Here is a 15,780-nt window from a genome sequence, read left to right on the forward strand (position 1 = left end):
AAAACAACGAGATACTTCGTTTTAGATCAAAACTTGCGAGATTTACGCACTTCGATTTTCCAAGTCTTCGAGAGTAAGCTGTAAACGTTTTCTCTCAGAACTGCACGAAAACGTGTATTCCGGCTCAAAACAAAGGGATACATTGTTTCAGATCGAAACTAGCGAGATTTAAGAACATCGATTTTACAAGTCTTCGAGAGTGCACGAGAGTAAGCTGTAAACTTTTTCTCTCAGAACGGCACGAAAACGTGTATTCCGGCTCAAAACAACGGAATACATCGTTTAAGATCGAAAGTAGCGAGATTTGCGCACTTCGATTTTACAAGTCGTCGAGAGTGCACGAGAGTAAGCTGTAAAGGTTTTCTCTCAGAACTGCAAGAAAAAGTGTATTCCGGCTCAAAACAACGAGATACATCGTTTTAGATGGAATCTTGCGAGGTTTATGCACTTCGATTTCACAAGTCGTCGAGATTGCACGAGAGTAAGCTGTAATCGTTTTCTGTCAAACCTAGACGAAAACATGGATTCCGGCTCATAACAACAGGATACATCGTTTCAGATCGAAACTAGCGAGATTTACGCACTACGATTTTACAAGTCGTCGAGAGTTCACGAGAGTAAGCTGTGAACTTTTTCTTCCAGAACTGCACGAAAACGTGTATACTGGCTCAAAACAACGGGATACATCGTTTTAGATCCAAACTAGCGAGATTAACGCAATTAGATTTTTCAAGTCGTTGAGAGTAAGCTGTAAACGTTTTCTCTCAGAACTGCACGAAAACGTGTATTCCGGCTCAAAACAAAGCGATACATCGTTTCAGATCGAAACTAGCGAGATTTACCCACTTCGATTTTGCAAGTCGTCGAGAGTGAACGAGAGTATGCTGCAAATTTTTTTTCTCTCAGATCTGCGCGAAAAATTGCATTCCGGCTCAAAACAACGGGATACATCGTTTCAGATCGAAACGAGCGAGATTTACCCACGTCGATTTTACAAGTCATCGAGAGTGCACGAGAGTAAGCTGTAAACGTTTTCTCTAAAAACTGCACGAAAAAGGGTATTCCGGCCCAAAACAACGAGATACATCGTTTTAGATCGAAAGTTGCGAGGTTTATGCACTTTGATTTCACAAGTCGTCGAGTGTAAGCTGTAAACTTTTTCTCTCAGAACTGCACGAGAACGTGTATTCCGGCTCAAAACAACGGGATACATCGTTTCAGATCGAAACTAGCAAGATTTACGCCCTTCGATTTTACAAGTCGTCGAGAGTGCACGAGAGTAAGCTGTACACTTTTTCTCAGAACTGCACGAAAGCATGTATTCCGGCTCAAAACAACGGGATACATCGTTTCAGATCGAAACTAGCGAGATTTACGCACTTCGATTTTACAAGTCGTCGAGAGTAAGCTGTAAACTTTATCTCTCAGAACTGCACGAAGACGTGTATTCCGGCTCAAAACAACGGAATACATCGTTTCAATCGAAACTAGCGAGATTTACGCACTTCGATTTTACAAGTCGTCGAGAGTGCATGAGAGTAAGCTGTAAACTTTTTCTATCAGAACTGCACGAAAACGTGTATAGCGGCTCAAAACAACGGGATACATCGTTTTAGATCCAAAATAGCGAGATTAACGCAATTAGATTTTTCAAGTCGTTGAGAGTAAGCTGTAAACTTTTTCTCTCAGAACTGCACGAAAACGTGTATTCCGGCTCAAAACAACGAGATACTTCGTTTTAGATCCAAACTTGCGAGATTTACGCACTTCGATTTTCCAAGTCGTCGAGAGTAAGCTGTAAACGTTTTCTCTCAGAACTGCACGAAAACGTGTATTCCGGCTCAAAACAAAGGGATACATTGTTTCAGATCGAAACTAGCGAGATTTACGAACATCGATTTTACAAGTCGTCGAGAGTGCCCGAGAGTAAGCTGTAAAGGTTTCTATCAGAACTGCACGAAAAAGTGTATTGCGGCTCAAAACAACGAGATACATCGTTTTAGATCGAAACTTGCGAGGTTTATGCACTTCGATTTCACAAGTAGTCGAGAGTAAGCTGTAAACTTTTTCTCTCAGAACTGCACGAGAACGTGTATTCCGGCTCAAAACAAAGGATACATCGTTTCAGATCGAAACTAGCGGGATTTACCCACTTCGATTTTACTAGTCAGGGGGAGTGCACGAGAGTAAGCTGTAAACGTTTTCTCTTAGAACTGCACAAAAAAGTATATTCCGGCTCAAAACAACGGGATACATCGTTTTAGATTGAAACTAGCGGGATTTACCCACTTCGATTTTACAAGTCAGGGGGAGTGCACGAGAGTAAGCTGTAAACGTTTTCTCTTAGAACTGCACAAAAAAGTATATTCCGGCTCAAAACAACGGGATACATCGTTTTAGATTGAAACTAGCGAGATTTACGCACTTCGATTTTACAAGTCGTCGAGAGTGCACGAGAGTAAGCTGTAATGGTTTTCTCTCAGAACTGCACGAAAAAGTGTATTGCAGCTCAAAACAACGGGATACATCGTTTTAGGTTGAAACTAGCGAGGTTTACGGACTTCGATTTCACAAGTCGTCGAGAGTGCACGAGAGTAAGCTGTAATCGTTTTCTCTCAAACCTGCACAAAAACATGTATTCCGTCTCATAACAGGATACATCGTTTCAGATCGAAACTAGCGAGATTTACGCACTTCTATTTTACAAGTCGTCGAGAGTGCACGAGAGTAAGCTGTAAACTTTTTCGCTCAGAACTGCACGAAAACGTGTATTCCGGCTAAAAACAACTGGATATATCGTATTAGATTGAAACTATCGAGATTTACGCACTTCGATTTTACAAGTCGTCGAGAGTGCACGAGAGTAAGCTGTAAACTTTTTCTCTCTGAACTGCTCGAAAACGTGTATTCCGGCTCAAAACAACGGGATACATCGTTTCAGATCGAAACTAGCGAGATTTACGCACTTCGATTTTACAAGTCGTCGAGAGTAAGCTGTAAACTTTATCTCTCAGAACTGCACGAAGACGTGTATTCCGGCTCAAAACAACGGAATACATCGTTTCAATCGAAACTAGCGAGATTTACGCACTTCGATTTTAGAAGTCGTCGAGAGTGCATGAGAGTAAGCTGTAAACTTTTTCTATCAGAACTGCACGAAAACGTGTATACCGGCTCAAAACAACGGGATACATCGTTTTAGATCCAAAATAGCGAGATTAACGCAATTAGATTTTTCAAGTCGTTGAGAGTAAGCTGTAAACTTTTTCTCTCAGAACTGCACGAAAACGTGCATTCCGGCTCAAAACAACGAGATACTTCGTTTTAGATCAAAACTTGCGAGATTTACGCACTTCGATTTTCCAAGTAGTCGAGAGTAAGCTGTAAACGTTTTCTCTCAGAACTGCACGAAAACGTGTATTCCGGCTCAAAACAAAGGGATACATTGTTTCAGATCGAAACTAGCGAGATTTACGAACATCGATTTTACAAGTCTTCGAGAGTGCACGAGAGTAAGCTGTAAACTTTTTCTCTCAGAACGGCACGAAAACGTGTATTCCGGCTCAAAACAACGGAATACATCGTTTAAGATCGAAAGTAGCGAGATTTGCGCACTTCGATTTTACAAGTCGTCGAGAGTGCACGAGAGTAAGCTGTAAAGGTTTTCTCTCAGAACTGCACGAAAAAGTGTATTCCGGCTCAAAACAACGAGATACATCGTTTTAGATGGAATCTTGCGAGGTTTATGCACTTCGATTTCACAAGTCGTCGAGATTGCACGAGAGTAAGCTGTAATCGTTTTCTGTCAAACCTGGACGAAAACATGGATTCCTGCTCATAACAACAGGATACATCGTTTCAGATCGAAACTAGCGAGATTTACGAACATCGATTTTACAAGTCTTCGAGAGTGCACGAGAGTAAGCTGTAAACTTTTTCTCTCAGAACTGCACGAAAACGGGTATTCTAGCTCAAAACAACGGGATACATCGTATTAGATCGAATCTAGCGAGATTTACGCACTTCGATTTTACAAGTCGTCGAGAGTGCACGAGAGTAAGCTGTAAACACTTTCTCTCAGAACTGGACGAAGACGTGTATTCCGGCTCAAAACAACGAGATACATCGTTTCAGATCGAAACTAGCGAGATTTACGCACTTCGATTTTACAAGTCGTGGGATGTGCACGAGAGTAAGCTGTAAACCTTTTCTCTCAGAACTGCACGAAAACGTGTATTCCGGCTCCAAACAACGGAATACACCGTTTTAGATCGAAAGTAGCGAGATTTGCGCACTTCGAGTTTACTAGTCGTCGAGAGTGCACGAGAGTAAGCTGTAAACGTTTTCGCTCAGAACTGCACGAAAACGTGTATTCCGGCTCAAAACAACGCATACATCGTATTAGATCGAAACTAGCGAGATTTACGCACTTCGATTTTACAAGTAGTCGAGAGTAAGCTGTAAACTTTTTCTCTCAGAACTGCACGAGAACGTGTATTCCGGCTCAAAACAACGGGATACATCGTTTCAGATAGAAACTAGCGAGGTTTACTCACTTCGATTTTACAAGTCAGGGGGAGTGCACGAGAGTAAGCTGTAAACGTTTTCTCTTAGAACTGCACAAAAAACTATATTCAGGCTCAAAACAACGGGATACATCGTTTTAGATTGAAACTAGCGAGATTACGCACTTCGATTTTACAAGTCATCGAGAGTGCACGAGAGTAAGCTGTAAAGGTTTCTCTCAGAACTGCACGAAAAAGTGTATTGCGGCTCAAAACAACGAGATACATCGTTTTAGATCGAAACTTGCGAGGTTTATGCACTTCGATTTCACAAGTAGTCGAGAGTAAGCTGTAAACTTTTTCTCTCAGAACTGCACGAGAACGTGTATTCCGGCTCAAAACAACGGATACATCGTTTCAGATCGAAACTAGCGGGATTTACCCACTTCGATTTTACAAGTCAGGGGGAGTGCACGAGAGTAAGCTGTAAACGTTTTCTCTTAGAACTGCACAAAAAAGTATATTCCGGCTCAAAACAACAGGATACATCGTTTTAGATTGAAACTAGCGAGATTTACGCACTTCGATTTTACAAGTCGTCGAGAGTGCACGAGAGTAAGCTGTAATGGTTTTCTCTCAGAACTGCACGAAAAAGTGTATTGCAGCTCAAAACAACGGGATACATCGTTTTAGGTTGAAACTAGCGAGGTTTACGGACTTCGATTTCACAAGTCGTCGAGAGTGCACGAGAGTAAGCTGTAATCGTTTTCTCTCAAACCTGCACAAAAACATGTATTCCGTCTCATAACAGGATACATCGTTTCAGATCGAAACTAGCGAGATTTACGCACTTCTATTTTACAAGTCGTCGAGAGTGCACGAGAGTAAGCTGTAAACTTTTTCGCTCAGAACTGCACGAAAACGTGTATTCCGGCTAAAAACAACTGGATATATCGTATTAGATTGAAACTATCGACATTTACGCACTTCGATTTTACAAGTCGTCGAGAGTGCACGAGAGTAAGCTGTAAACGTTTTCTCTCTGAACTGCTCGAAAACGTGTATTCCGGCTCAAAACAACGGAATACATCGTTTTAGATCGAAACTAGCGAGATTTACGCACTTCGATTTTACAAGTCGTCGAGAGCAGACAAGAGTAAGCTGTATACTTTTTCTCTCAGAACTGCACGAAAACATGTATTCCGTCTCAAAACAACGGGATACATCGTTTCAGATCGAAACTAGCGAGATTTACGCACTTCGATTTTACAAGTCGTCGAGAGTGCACGAGAGTAAGCTGTACACTTTTTCTCAGAACTGCACGAAAGCATGTATTCCGGCTCAAAACAACGGGATACATCGTTTCAGATCGAAACTAGCGAGATTTACGCACTTCGATTTTACAAGTCGTCGAGAGTAAGCTGTAAACTTTATCTCTCAGAACTGCACGAAGACGTGTATTCCGGCTCAAAACAACGGAATACATCGTTTCAATCGAAACTAGCGAGATTTACGCACTTCGATTTTAGAAGTCGTCGAGAGTGCATGAGAGTAAGCTGTAAACTTTTTCTATCAGAACTGCACGAAAACGTGTATACCGGCTCAGAACAACGGGATACATCGTTTTAGATCCAAAATAGCGAGATTAACGCAATTTGATTTTTCAAGTCGTTGAGAGTAAGCTGTAAACTTTTTCTCTCAGAACTGCACGAAAACGTGTATTCCGGCTCAAAACAACGAGATACTTCGTTTTAGATCAAAACTTGCGAGATTTACGCACTTCGATTTTCCAAGTAGTCGAGAGTAAGCTGTAAACGTTTTCTCTCAGAACTGCACGAAAACGTGTATTCCGGCTCAAAACAAAGGGATACATTGTTTCAGATCGAAACTAGCGAGATTTACGAACATCGATTTTACAAGTCTTCGAGAGTGCACGAGAGTAAGCTGTAAACTTTTTCTCTCAGAACGGCACGAAAACGTGTATTCCGGCTCAAAACAACGGAATACATCGTTTAAGATTGAAAGTAGCGAGATTTGCGCACTTCGATTTTACAAGTCGTCGAGAGTGCACGAGAGTAAGCTGTAAAGGTTTTCTCTCAGAACTGCACGAAAAAGTGTATTCCGGCTCAAAACAACGAGATACATCGTTTTAGATGGAATCTTGCGAGGTTTATGCACTTCGATTTCACAAGTCGTCGAGATTGCACGAGAGTAAGCTGTAATCGTTTTCTGTCAAACCTGGACTAAAACATGGATTCCTGCTCATAACATCAGGATACATCGTTTCAGATCAAAACTAGCGAGATTTACGAACATCGATTTTACAAGTCTTCGAGAGTGCACGAGAGTAAGCTGTAAACTTTTTCTCTCAGAACTGCACGAAAACGTGTATTCTAGCTCAAAACAACGGGATACATCGTATTAGATCGAATCTAGCGAGATTTACGCACTTCGATTTTACAAGTCGTCGAGAGTGCACGAGAGTAAGCTGTAAACACTTTCTCTCAGAACTGGACGAAGACGTGTATTCCGGCTCAAAACAACGAGATACATCGTTTCAGATCGAAACTAGCGAGAATTACGCACATCGATTTTACAAGTCGTGGGATGTGCACGAGAGTAAGCTGTAAACCTTTTCTCTCAGAACTGCACGAAAACGTGTATTCCGGCTCCAAACAACGGAATACATCGTTTTAGATCGAAAGTAGCGAGATTTGCGCACTTCGAATTTACTAGTCGTCGAGAGTGCACGAGAGTAAGCTGTAAACGTTTTCGCTCAGAACTGCACGAAAACGTGTATTCCGGCTCAAAACAACGCATACATCGTATTAGATCGAAACTAGCGAGATTTACGCACTTCGATTTTACAAGTAGTCGAGAGTAAGTTGTAAACTTTTTCTCTCAGAACTGCACGAGAACGTGTATTCCGGCTCAAAACAACGGGATACATCGTTTCAGATAGAAACTAGCGAGGTTTACTCACTTCGATTTTACAAGTCAGGGGGAGTGCACGAGAGTAAGCTGTAAACGTTTTCTCTTAGAACTGCACAAAAAACTATATTCAGGCTCAAAACAACGGGATACATCGTTTTAGATTGAAACTAGCGAGATTACGCACTTCGATTTTACAAGTCGTCGAGAGTGCACGAGAGTAAGCTGTAAAGGTTTCTCTCAGAACTGCACGAAAAAGTGTATTGCGGCTCAAAACAACGAGATACATCGTTTTAGATCGAAACTTGCGAGGTTTATGCACTTCGATTTCACAAGTAGTCGAGAGTAAGCTGTAAACTTTTTCTCTCAGAACTGCACGAGAACGTGTATTCCGGCTCAAAACAAAGGATACATCGTTTCAGATCGAAACTAGCGGGATTTACCCACTTCGATTTTACTAGTCAGGGGGAGTGCACGAGAGTAAGCTGTAAACGTTTTCTCTTAGAACTGCACAAAAAATATATTCCGGCTCAAAACAACGGGATACATCGTTTTAGATTGAAACTAGCGAGATTTCCGCACTTCGATTTTACAAGTCGTCGAGAGTGCACGAGAGTAAGCTGTAATGGTTTTCTCTCAGAACTGCACGAAAAAGTGTATTGCAGCTCAAAACAACGGGATACATCGTTTTACGTTGAAACTAGCGAGGTTTACGGACTTCGATTTCACAAGTCGTCGAGAGTGCACGAGAGTAAGCTGTAATCGTTTTCTCTCAAACCTGCACAAAAACATGTATTCCGTCTCATAACAGGATACATCGTTTCAGATCGAAACTAGCGAGATTTACGCACTTCTATTTTACAAGTCGTCGAGAGTGCACGAGAGTAAGCTGTAAACTTTTTCGCTCAGAACTGCACGAAAACGTGTATTCCGGCTAAAAACAACTGGATATATCGTATTAGATTGAAACTATCGAGAATTACGCACTTCGATTTTACAAGTCGTCGAGAGTGCACGAGAGTAAGCTGTAAACTTTTTCTCTCTGAACTGCTCGAAAACGTGTATTCCGGCTCAAAACAACGGAATACATCGTTTTAGATCGAAACTAGCGAGATTTACGCACTTCGATTTTACAAGTCGTCGAGAGCAGACAAGAGTAAGCTGTATACTTTTTCTCTCAGAACTGCACGAAAATATGTATTCCGTCTCAAAACAACGGGATACATCGTTTCAGATCGAAACTAGCGAGATTTACGCACTTCGATTTTACAAGTCGTCGAGAGTGCACGAGAGTAAGCTGTACACTTTTTCTCAGAACTGCACGAAAGCATGTATTCCGGCTCAAAACAACGGGATACATCGTTTCAGATCGAAACTAGCGAGATTTACGCACTTCGATTTTACAAGTCGTCGAGAGTAAGCTGTAAACTTTATCTCTCAGAACTGCACGAAGACGTGTATTCCGGCTCAAAACAACGGAATACATCGTTTCAATCGAAACTAGCGAGATTTACGCACTTCGATTTTAGAAGTCGTCGAGAGTGCATGAGAGTAAGCTGTAAACTTTTTCTATCAGAACTGCACGAAAACGTGTATACCGGCTCAAAACAACGGGATACATCGTTTTAGATCCAAAATAGCGAGATTAACGCAATTTGATTTTTCAAGTCGTTGAGAGTAAGCTGTAAACTTTTTCTCTCAGAACTGCACGAAAACGTGTATTCCGGCTCAAAACAACGAGATACTTCGTTTTAGATCAAAACTTGCGAGATTTACGCACTTCGATTTTCCAAGTAGTCGAGAGTAAGCTGTAAACGTTTTCTCTCAGAACTGCACGAAAACGTGTATTCCGGCTCAAAACAAAGGGATACATTGTTTCAGATCGAAACTAGCGAGATTTACGAACATCGATTTTACAAGTCTTCGAGAGTGCACGAGAGTAAGCTGTAAACTTTTTCTCTCAGAACGGCACCTAAACGTGTATTCCGGCTCAAAACAACGGAATACATCGTTTAAGATCGAAAGTAGCGAGATTTGCGCACTTCGATTTTACAAGTCGTCGAGAGTGCACGAGAGTAAGCTGTAAAGGTTTTCTCTCAGAACTGCACGAAAAAGTGTATTCCGGCTCAAAACAACGAGATACATTGTTTTAGATGGAATCTTGCGAGGTTTATGCACTTCGATTTCACAAGTCGTCGAGATTGCACGAGAGTAAGCTGTAATCGTTTTCTGTCAAACCTGGACTAAAACATGGATTCCTGCTCATAACATCAGGATACATCGTTTCAGATCAAAACTAGCGAGATTTACGAACATCGATTTTACAAGTCTTCGAGAGTGCACGAGAGTAAGCTGTAAACTTTTTCTCTCAGAACTGCACGAAAACGTGTATTCTAGCTCAAAACAACGGGATACATCGTATTAGATCGAATCTAGCGAGATTTACGCACTTCGATTTTACAAGTCGTCGAGAGTGCACGAGAGTAAGCTGTAAACACTTTCTCTCAGAACTGGACGAAGACGTGTATTCCGGCTCAAAACAACGAGATACATCGTTTCAGATCGAAACTAGCGAGAATTACGCACATCGATTTTACAAGTCGTGGGATGTGCACGAGAGTAAGCTGTAAACCTTTTCTCTCAGAACTGCGAACTGCACGAAAACGTGTATTCCGGCTCCAAACAACGGAATACATCGTTTTAGATCGAAAGTAGCGAAATTTGCGCACTTCGAATTTACTAGTCGTCGAGAGTGCACGAGAGTAAGCTGTAAACGTTTTCGCTCAGAACTGCACGAAAACGTGTATTCCGGCTCAAAACAACGCATACATCGTATTAGATCGAAACTAGCGAGATTTACGCACTTCGATTTTACAAGTAGTCGAGAGTAAGCTGTAAACTTTTTCTCTCAGAACTGCACGAGAACGTGTATTCCGGCTCAAAACAACGGGATACATCGTTTCAGATAGAAACTAGCGAGGTTTACTCACTTCGATTTTACAAGTCAGGGGGAGTGCACGAGAGTAAGCTGTAAACGTTTTCTCTTAGAACTGCACAAAAAACTATATTCAGGCTCAAAACAACGGGATACATCGTTTTAGATTGAAACTAGCGAGATTACGCACTTCGATTTTACAAGTCGTCGAGAGTGCACGAGAGTAAGCTGTAAAGGTTTCTCTCAGAACTGCACGAAAAAGTGTATTGCGGCTCAAAACAACGAGATACATCGTTTTAGATCGAAACTTGCGAGGTTTATGCACTTCGATTTCACAAGTAGTCGAGAGTAAGCTGTAAACTTTTTCTCTCAGAACTGCACGAGAACGTGTATTCCGGCTCAAAACAAAGGATACATCGTTTCAGATCGAAACTAGCGGGATTTACCCACTTCGATTTTACTAGTCAGGGGGAGTGCACGAGAGTAAGCTGTAAACGTTTTCTCTTAGAACTGCACAAAAAAGTATATTCCGGCTCAAAACAACGGGATACATCGTTTTAGATTGAAACTAGCGAGATTTCCGCACTTCGATTTTACAAGTCGTCGAGAGTGCACGAGAGTAAGCTGTAATGGTTTTCTCTCAGAACTGCACGAAAAAGTGTATTGCAGCTCAAAACAACGGGATACATCGTTTTACGTTGAAACTAGCGAGGTTTACGGACTTCGATTTCACAAGTCGTCGAGAGTGCACGAGAGTAAGCTGTAATCGTTTTCTCTCAAACCTGCACAAAAACATGTATTCCGTCTCATAACAGGATACATCGTTTCAGATCGAAACTAGCGAGATTTACGCACTTCTATTTTACAAGTCGTCGAGAGTGCACGAGAGTAAGCTGTAAACTTTTTCGCTCAGAACTGCGCGAAAACGTGTATTAAGGCTAAAAACAACTGGATATATCGTATTAGATTGAAACTATCGAGATTTACGCACTTCGATTTTACAAGTCGTCGAGAGTGCACGAGAGTAAGCTGTAAACGTTTTCTCTCTGAACTGCTCGAAAACGTGTATTCCGGCTCAAAACAATGGAATACATCGTTTTAGATCGAAACTAGCGAGATTTACGCACTTCGATTTTACAAGTCGTCGAGAGCAGACAAGAGTAAGCTGTATACTTTTTCTCTCAGAACTGCACGAAGACGTGTATTCCGGCTCAAAACAACGGAATACATCGTTTCAATCGAAACTAGCGAGATTTACGCACTTCGATTTTACAAGTCGTCGAGAGTGCATGAGAGTAAGCTGTAAACTTTTTCTATCAGAACTGCACGAAAACGTGTATACCGGCTCAAAAGAACGGGATACATCGTTTTAGATCCAAAATAGCGAGATTAACGGAATTAGATTTTTCAAGTCGTTGAGAGTAAGCTGTAAACTTTTTCTCTCAGAACTGCACGAAAACGTGTATTCCGGCTCAAAACAACGAGATACTTCGTTTTAGATCAAAACTTGCGAGATTTACGCACTTCGATTTTCCAAGTCTTCGAGAGTAAGCTGTAAACGTTTTCTCTCAGAACTGCACGAAAACGTGTATTCCGGCTCAAAACAAAGGGATACATTGTTTCAGATCGAAACTAGCGAGATTTACGAACATCGATTTTACAAGTCTTCGAGAGTGCACGAGAGTAAGCTGTAAACTTTTTCTCTCAGAACGGCACGAAAACGTGTATTCCGGCTCAAAACAACGGAATACATCGTTTAAGATCGAAAGTAGCGAGATTTGCGCACTTCGATTTTACAAGTCGTCGAGAGTGCACGAGAGTAAGCTGTAAAGGTTTTCTCTCAGAACTGCACGAAAAAGTGTATTCCGGCTCAAAACAACGAGATACATCGTTTTAGATGGAATCTTGCGAGGTTTATGCACTTCGATTTCACAAGTCGTCGAGATTGCACGAGAGTAAGCTGTAATCGTTTTCTGTCAAACCTGGACGAAAACATGGATTCCGGCTCATAACAACAGGATACATCGTTTCAGATCGAAACTAGCGAGATTTACGCACTACGATTTTACAAGTCGTCGAGAGTTCACGAGAGTAAGCTGTGAACTTTTTCTTCCAGAACTGCACGAAAACGTGTATACTGGCTCAAAACAACGGGATACATCGTTTTAGATCCAAACTAGCGAGATTAACGCAATTAGATTTTTCAAGTCGTTGAGAGTAAGCTGTAAACGTTTTTTCTCAGAACTGCACGAAAACGTGTATTCCGGCTCAAAACAAAGCGATACATCGTTTCAGATCGAAACTAGCGAGATTTACCCACTTCGATTTTGCAAGTCGTCGAGAGTGAACGAGAGTATGCTGCAAATTTTTTTTCTCTCAGATCTGCGCGAAAAATTGCATTCCGGCTCAAAACAACGGGATACATCGTTTCAGATCGAAACGAGCGAGATTTACCCACGTCGATTTTACAAGTCATCGAGAGTGCACGAGAGTAAGCTGTAAACGTTTTCTCTAAAAACTGCACGAAAAAGGGTATTCCGGCCCAAAACAACGAGATACATCGTTTTAGATCGAAAGTTGCGAGGTTTATGCACTTTGATTTCACAAGTCGTCGAGAGTAAGCTGTAAACTTTTTCTCTCAGAACTGCACGAGAACGTGTATTCCGGCTCAAAACAACGGGATACATCGTTTCAGATCGAAACTAGCGAGATTTACGCACTTCGATTTTACAAGTCGTCGAGAGTGCATGAGAGTAAGCTGTAAACTTTTTCTATCAGAACTGCACGAAAACGTGTATACCGGCTCAAAACAACGGGATACATCGTTTTAGATCCGAAATAGCGAGATTAACGCAATTAGATTTTTCAAGTCGTTGAGAGTAAGCTGTAAACTTTTTCTCTCAGAACTGCACGAAAACGTGTATTCCGGCTCAAAACAACGAGATACTTCGTTTTAGATCAAAACTTGCGAGATTTACGCACTTCGATTTTCCAAGTCGTCGAGAGTAAGCTGTAAACGTTTTCTCTCAGAACTGCACGAAAACGTGTGTTCCGGCTCAAAACAAAGGGATACATTGTTTCAGATCGAAACTAGCGAGATTTACGAACATCGATTTTACAAGTCGTCGAGAGTGCCCGAGAGTAAGCTGTAAAGGTTTCTATCAGAACTGCACGAAAAAGTGTATTGCGGCTCAAAACAACGAGATACATCGTTTTAGATCGAAACTTGCGAGGTTTATGCACTTCGATTTCACAAGTAGTCGAGAGTAAGCTGTAAACTTTTTCTCTCAGAACTGCACGAGAACGTGTATTCCGGCTCAAAACAAAGGATACATCGTTTCAGATCGAAACTAGCGGGATTTACCCACTTCGATTTTACTAGTCAGGGGGAGTGCACGAGAGTAAGCTGTAAACGTTTTCTCTTAGAACTGCACAAAAAAGTATATTCCGGCTCAAAACAACGGGATACATCGTTTTAGATTGAAACTAGCGGGATTTACCCACTTCGATTTTACAAGTCAGGGGGAGTGCACGAGAGTAAGCTGTAAACGTTTTCTCTTAGAACTGCACAAAAAAGTATATTCCGGCTCAAAACAACGGGATACATCGTTTTAGATTGAAACTAGCGAGATTTACGCACTTCGATTTTACAAGTCGTCGAGAGTGCACGAGAGTAAGCTGTAATGGTTTTCTCTCAGAACTGCACGAAAAAGTGTATTGCAGCTCAAAACAACGGGATACATCGTTTTAGGTTGAAACTAGCGAGGTTTACGGACTTCGATTTCACAAGTCGTCGAGAGTGCACGAGAGTAAGCTGTAATCGTTTTCTCTCAAACCTGCACAAAAACATGTATTCCGTCTCATAACAGGATACATCGTTTCAGATCGAAACTAGCGAGATTTACGCACTTCTATTTTACAAGTCGTCGAGAGTGCACGAGAGTAAGCTGTAAACTTTTTCGCTCAGAACTGCACGAAAACGTGTATTCCGGCTAAAAACAACTGGATATATCGTATTAGATTGAAACTATCGAGATTTACGCACTTCGATTTTACAAGTCGTCGAGAGTGCACGAGAGTAAGCTGTAAACTTTTTCTCTCTGAACTGCTCGAAAACGTGTATTCCGGCTCAAAACAACGGGATACATCGTTTCAGATCGAAACTAGCGAGATTTACGCACTTCGATTTTACAAGTCGTCGAGAGTGCACGAGAGTAAGCTGTACACTTTTTCTCAGAACTGCACGAAAGCATGTATTCCGGCTCAAAACAACGGGATACATCGTTTCAGATCGAAACTAGCGAGATTTACGCACTTCGATTTTACAAGTCGTCGAGAGTAAGCTGTAAACTTTATCTCTCAGAACTGCACGAAGACGTGTATTCCGGCTCAAAACAACGGAATACATCGTTTCAATCGAAACTAGCGAGATTTACGCACTTCGATTTTAGAAGTCGTCGAGAGTGCATGAGAGTAAGCTGTAAACTTTTTCTATCAGAACTGCACGAAAACGTGTATACCGGCTCAAAACAACGGGATACATCGTTTTAGATCCAAAATAGCGAGATTAACGCAATTAGATTTTTCAAGTCGTTGAGAGTAAGCTGTAAACTTTTTCTCTCAGAACTGCACGAAAACGTGCATTCCGGCTCAAAACAACGAGATACTTCGTTTTAGATCAAAACTTGCGAGATTTACGCACTTCGATTTTCCAAGTATTCGAGAGTAAGCTGTAAACGTTTTCTCTCAGAACTGCACGAAAACGTGTATTCCGGCTCAAAACAAAGGGATACATTGTTTCAGATCGAAACTAGCGAGATTTACGAACATCGATTTTACAAGTCTTCGAGAGTGCACGAGAGTAAGCTGTAAACTTTTTCTCTCAGAACGGCACGAAAACGTGTATTCCGGCTCAAAACAACGGAATACATCGTTTAAGATCGAAAGTAGCGAGATTTGCGCACTTCGATTTTACAAGTCGTCGAGAGTGCACGAGAGTAAGCTGTAAAGGTTTTCTCTCAGAACTGCACGAAAAAGTGTATTCCGGCTCAAAACAACGAGATACATCGTTTTAGATGGAATCTTGCGAGGTTTATGCACTTCGATTTCACAAGTCGTCGAGATTGCACGAGAGTAAGCTGTAATCGTTTTCTGTCAAACCTGGACGAAAACATGGATTCCTGCTCATAACAACAGGATACATCGTTTCAGATCGAAACTAGCGAGATTTACGAACATCGATTTTACAAGTCTTCGAGATTGCACGAGAGTAAGCTGTAAACTTTTTCTCTCAGAACTGCACGAAAACGGGTATTCTAGCTCAAAACAACGGGATACATCGTATTAGATCGAATCTAGCGAGATTTACGCACTTCGATTTTACAAGTCGTCGAGAGTGCACGAGAGTAA

The sequence above is a fragment of the Amblyomma americanum genome, chromosome 8 (genome assembly GCF_052857255.1).
Source record: "Amblyomma americanum isolate KBUSLIRL-KWMA chromosome 8, ASM5285725v1, whole genome shotgun sequence".
Taxonomy (NCBI): Eukaryota; Metazoa; Arthropoda; class Arachnida; order Ixodida; family Ixodidae; genus Amblyomma; species Amblyomma americanum.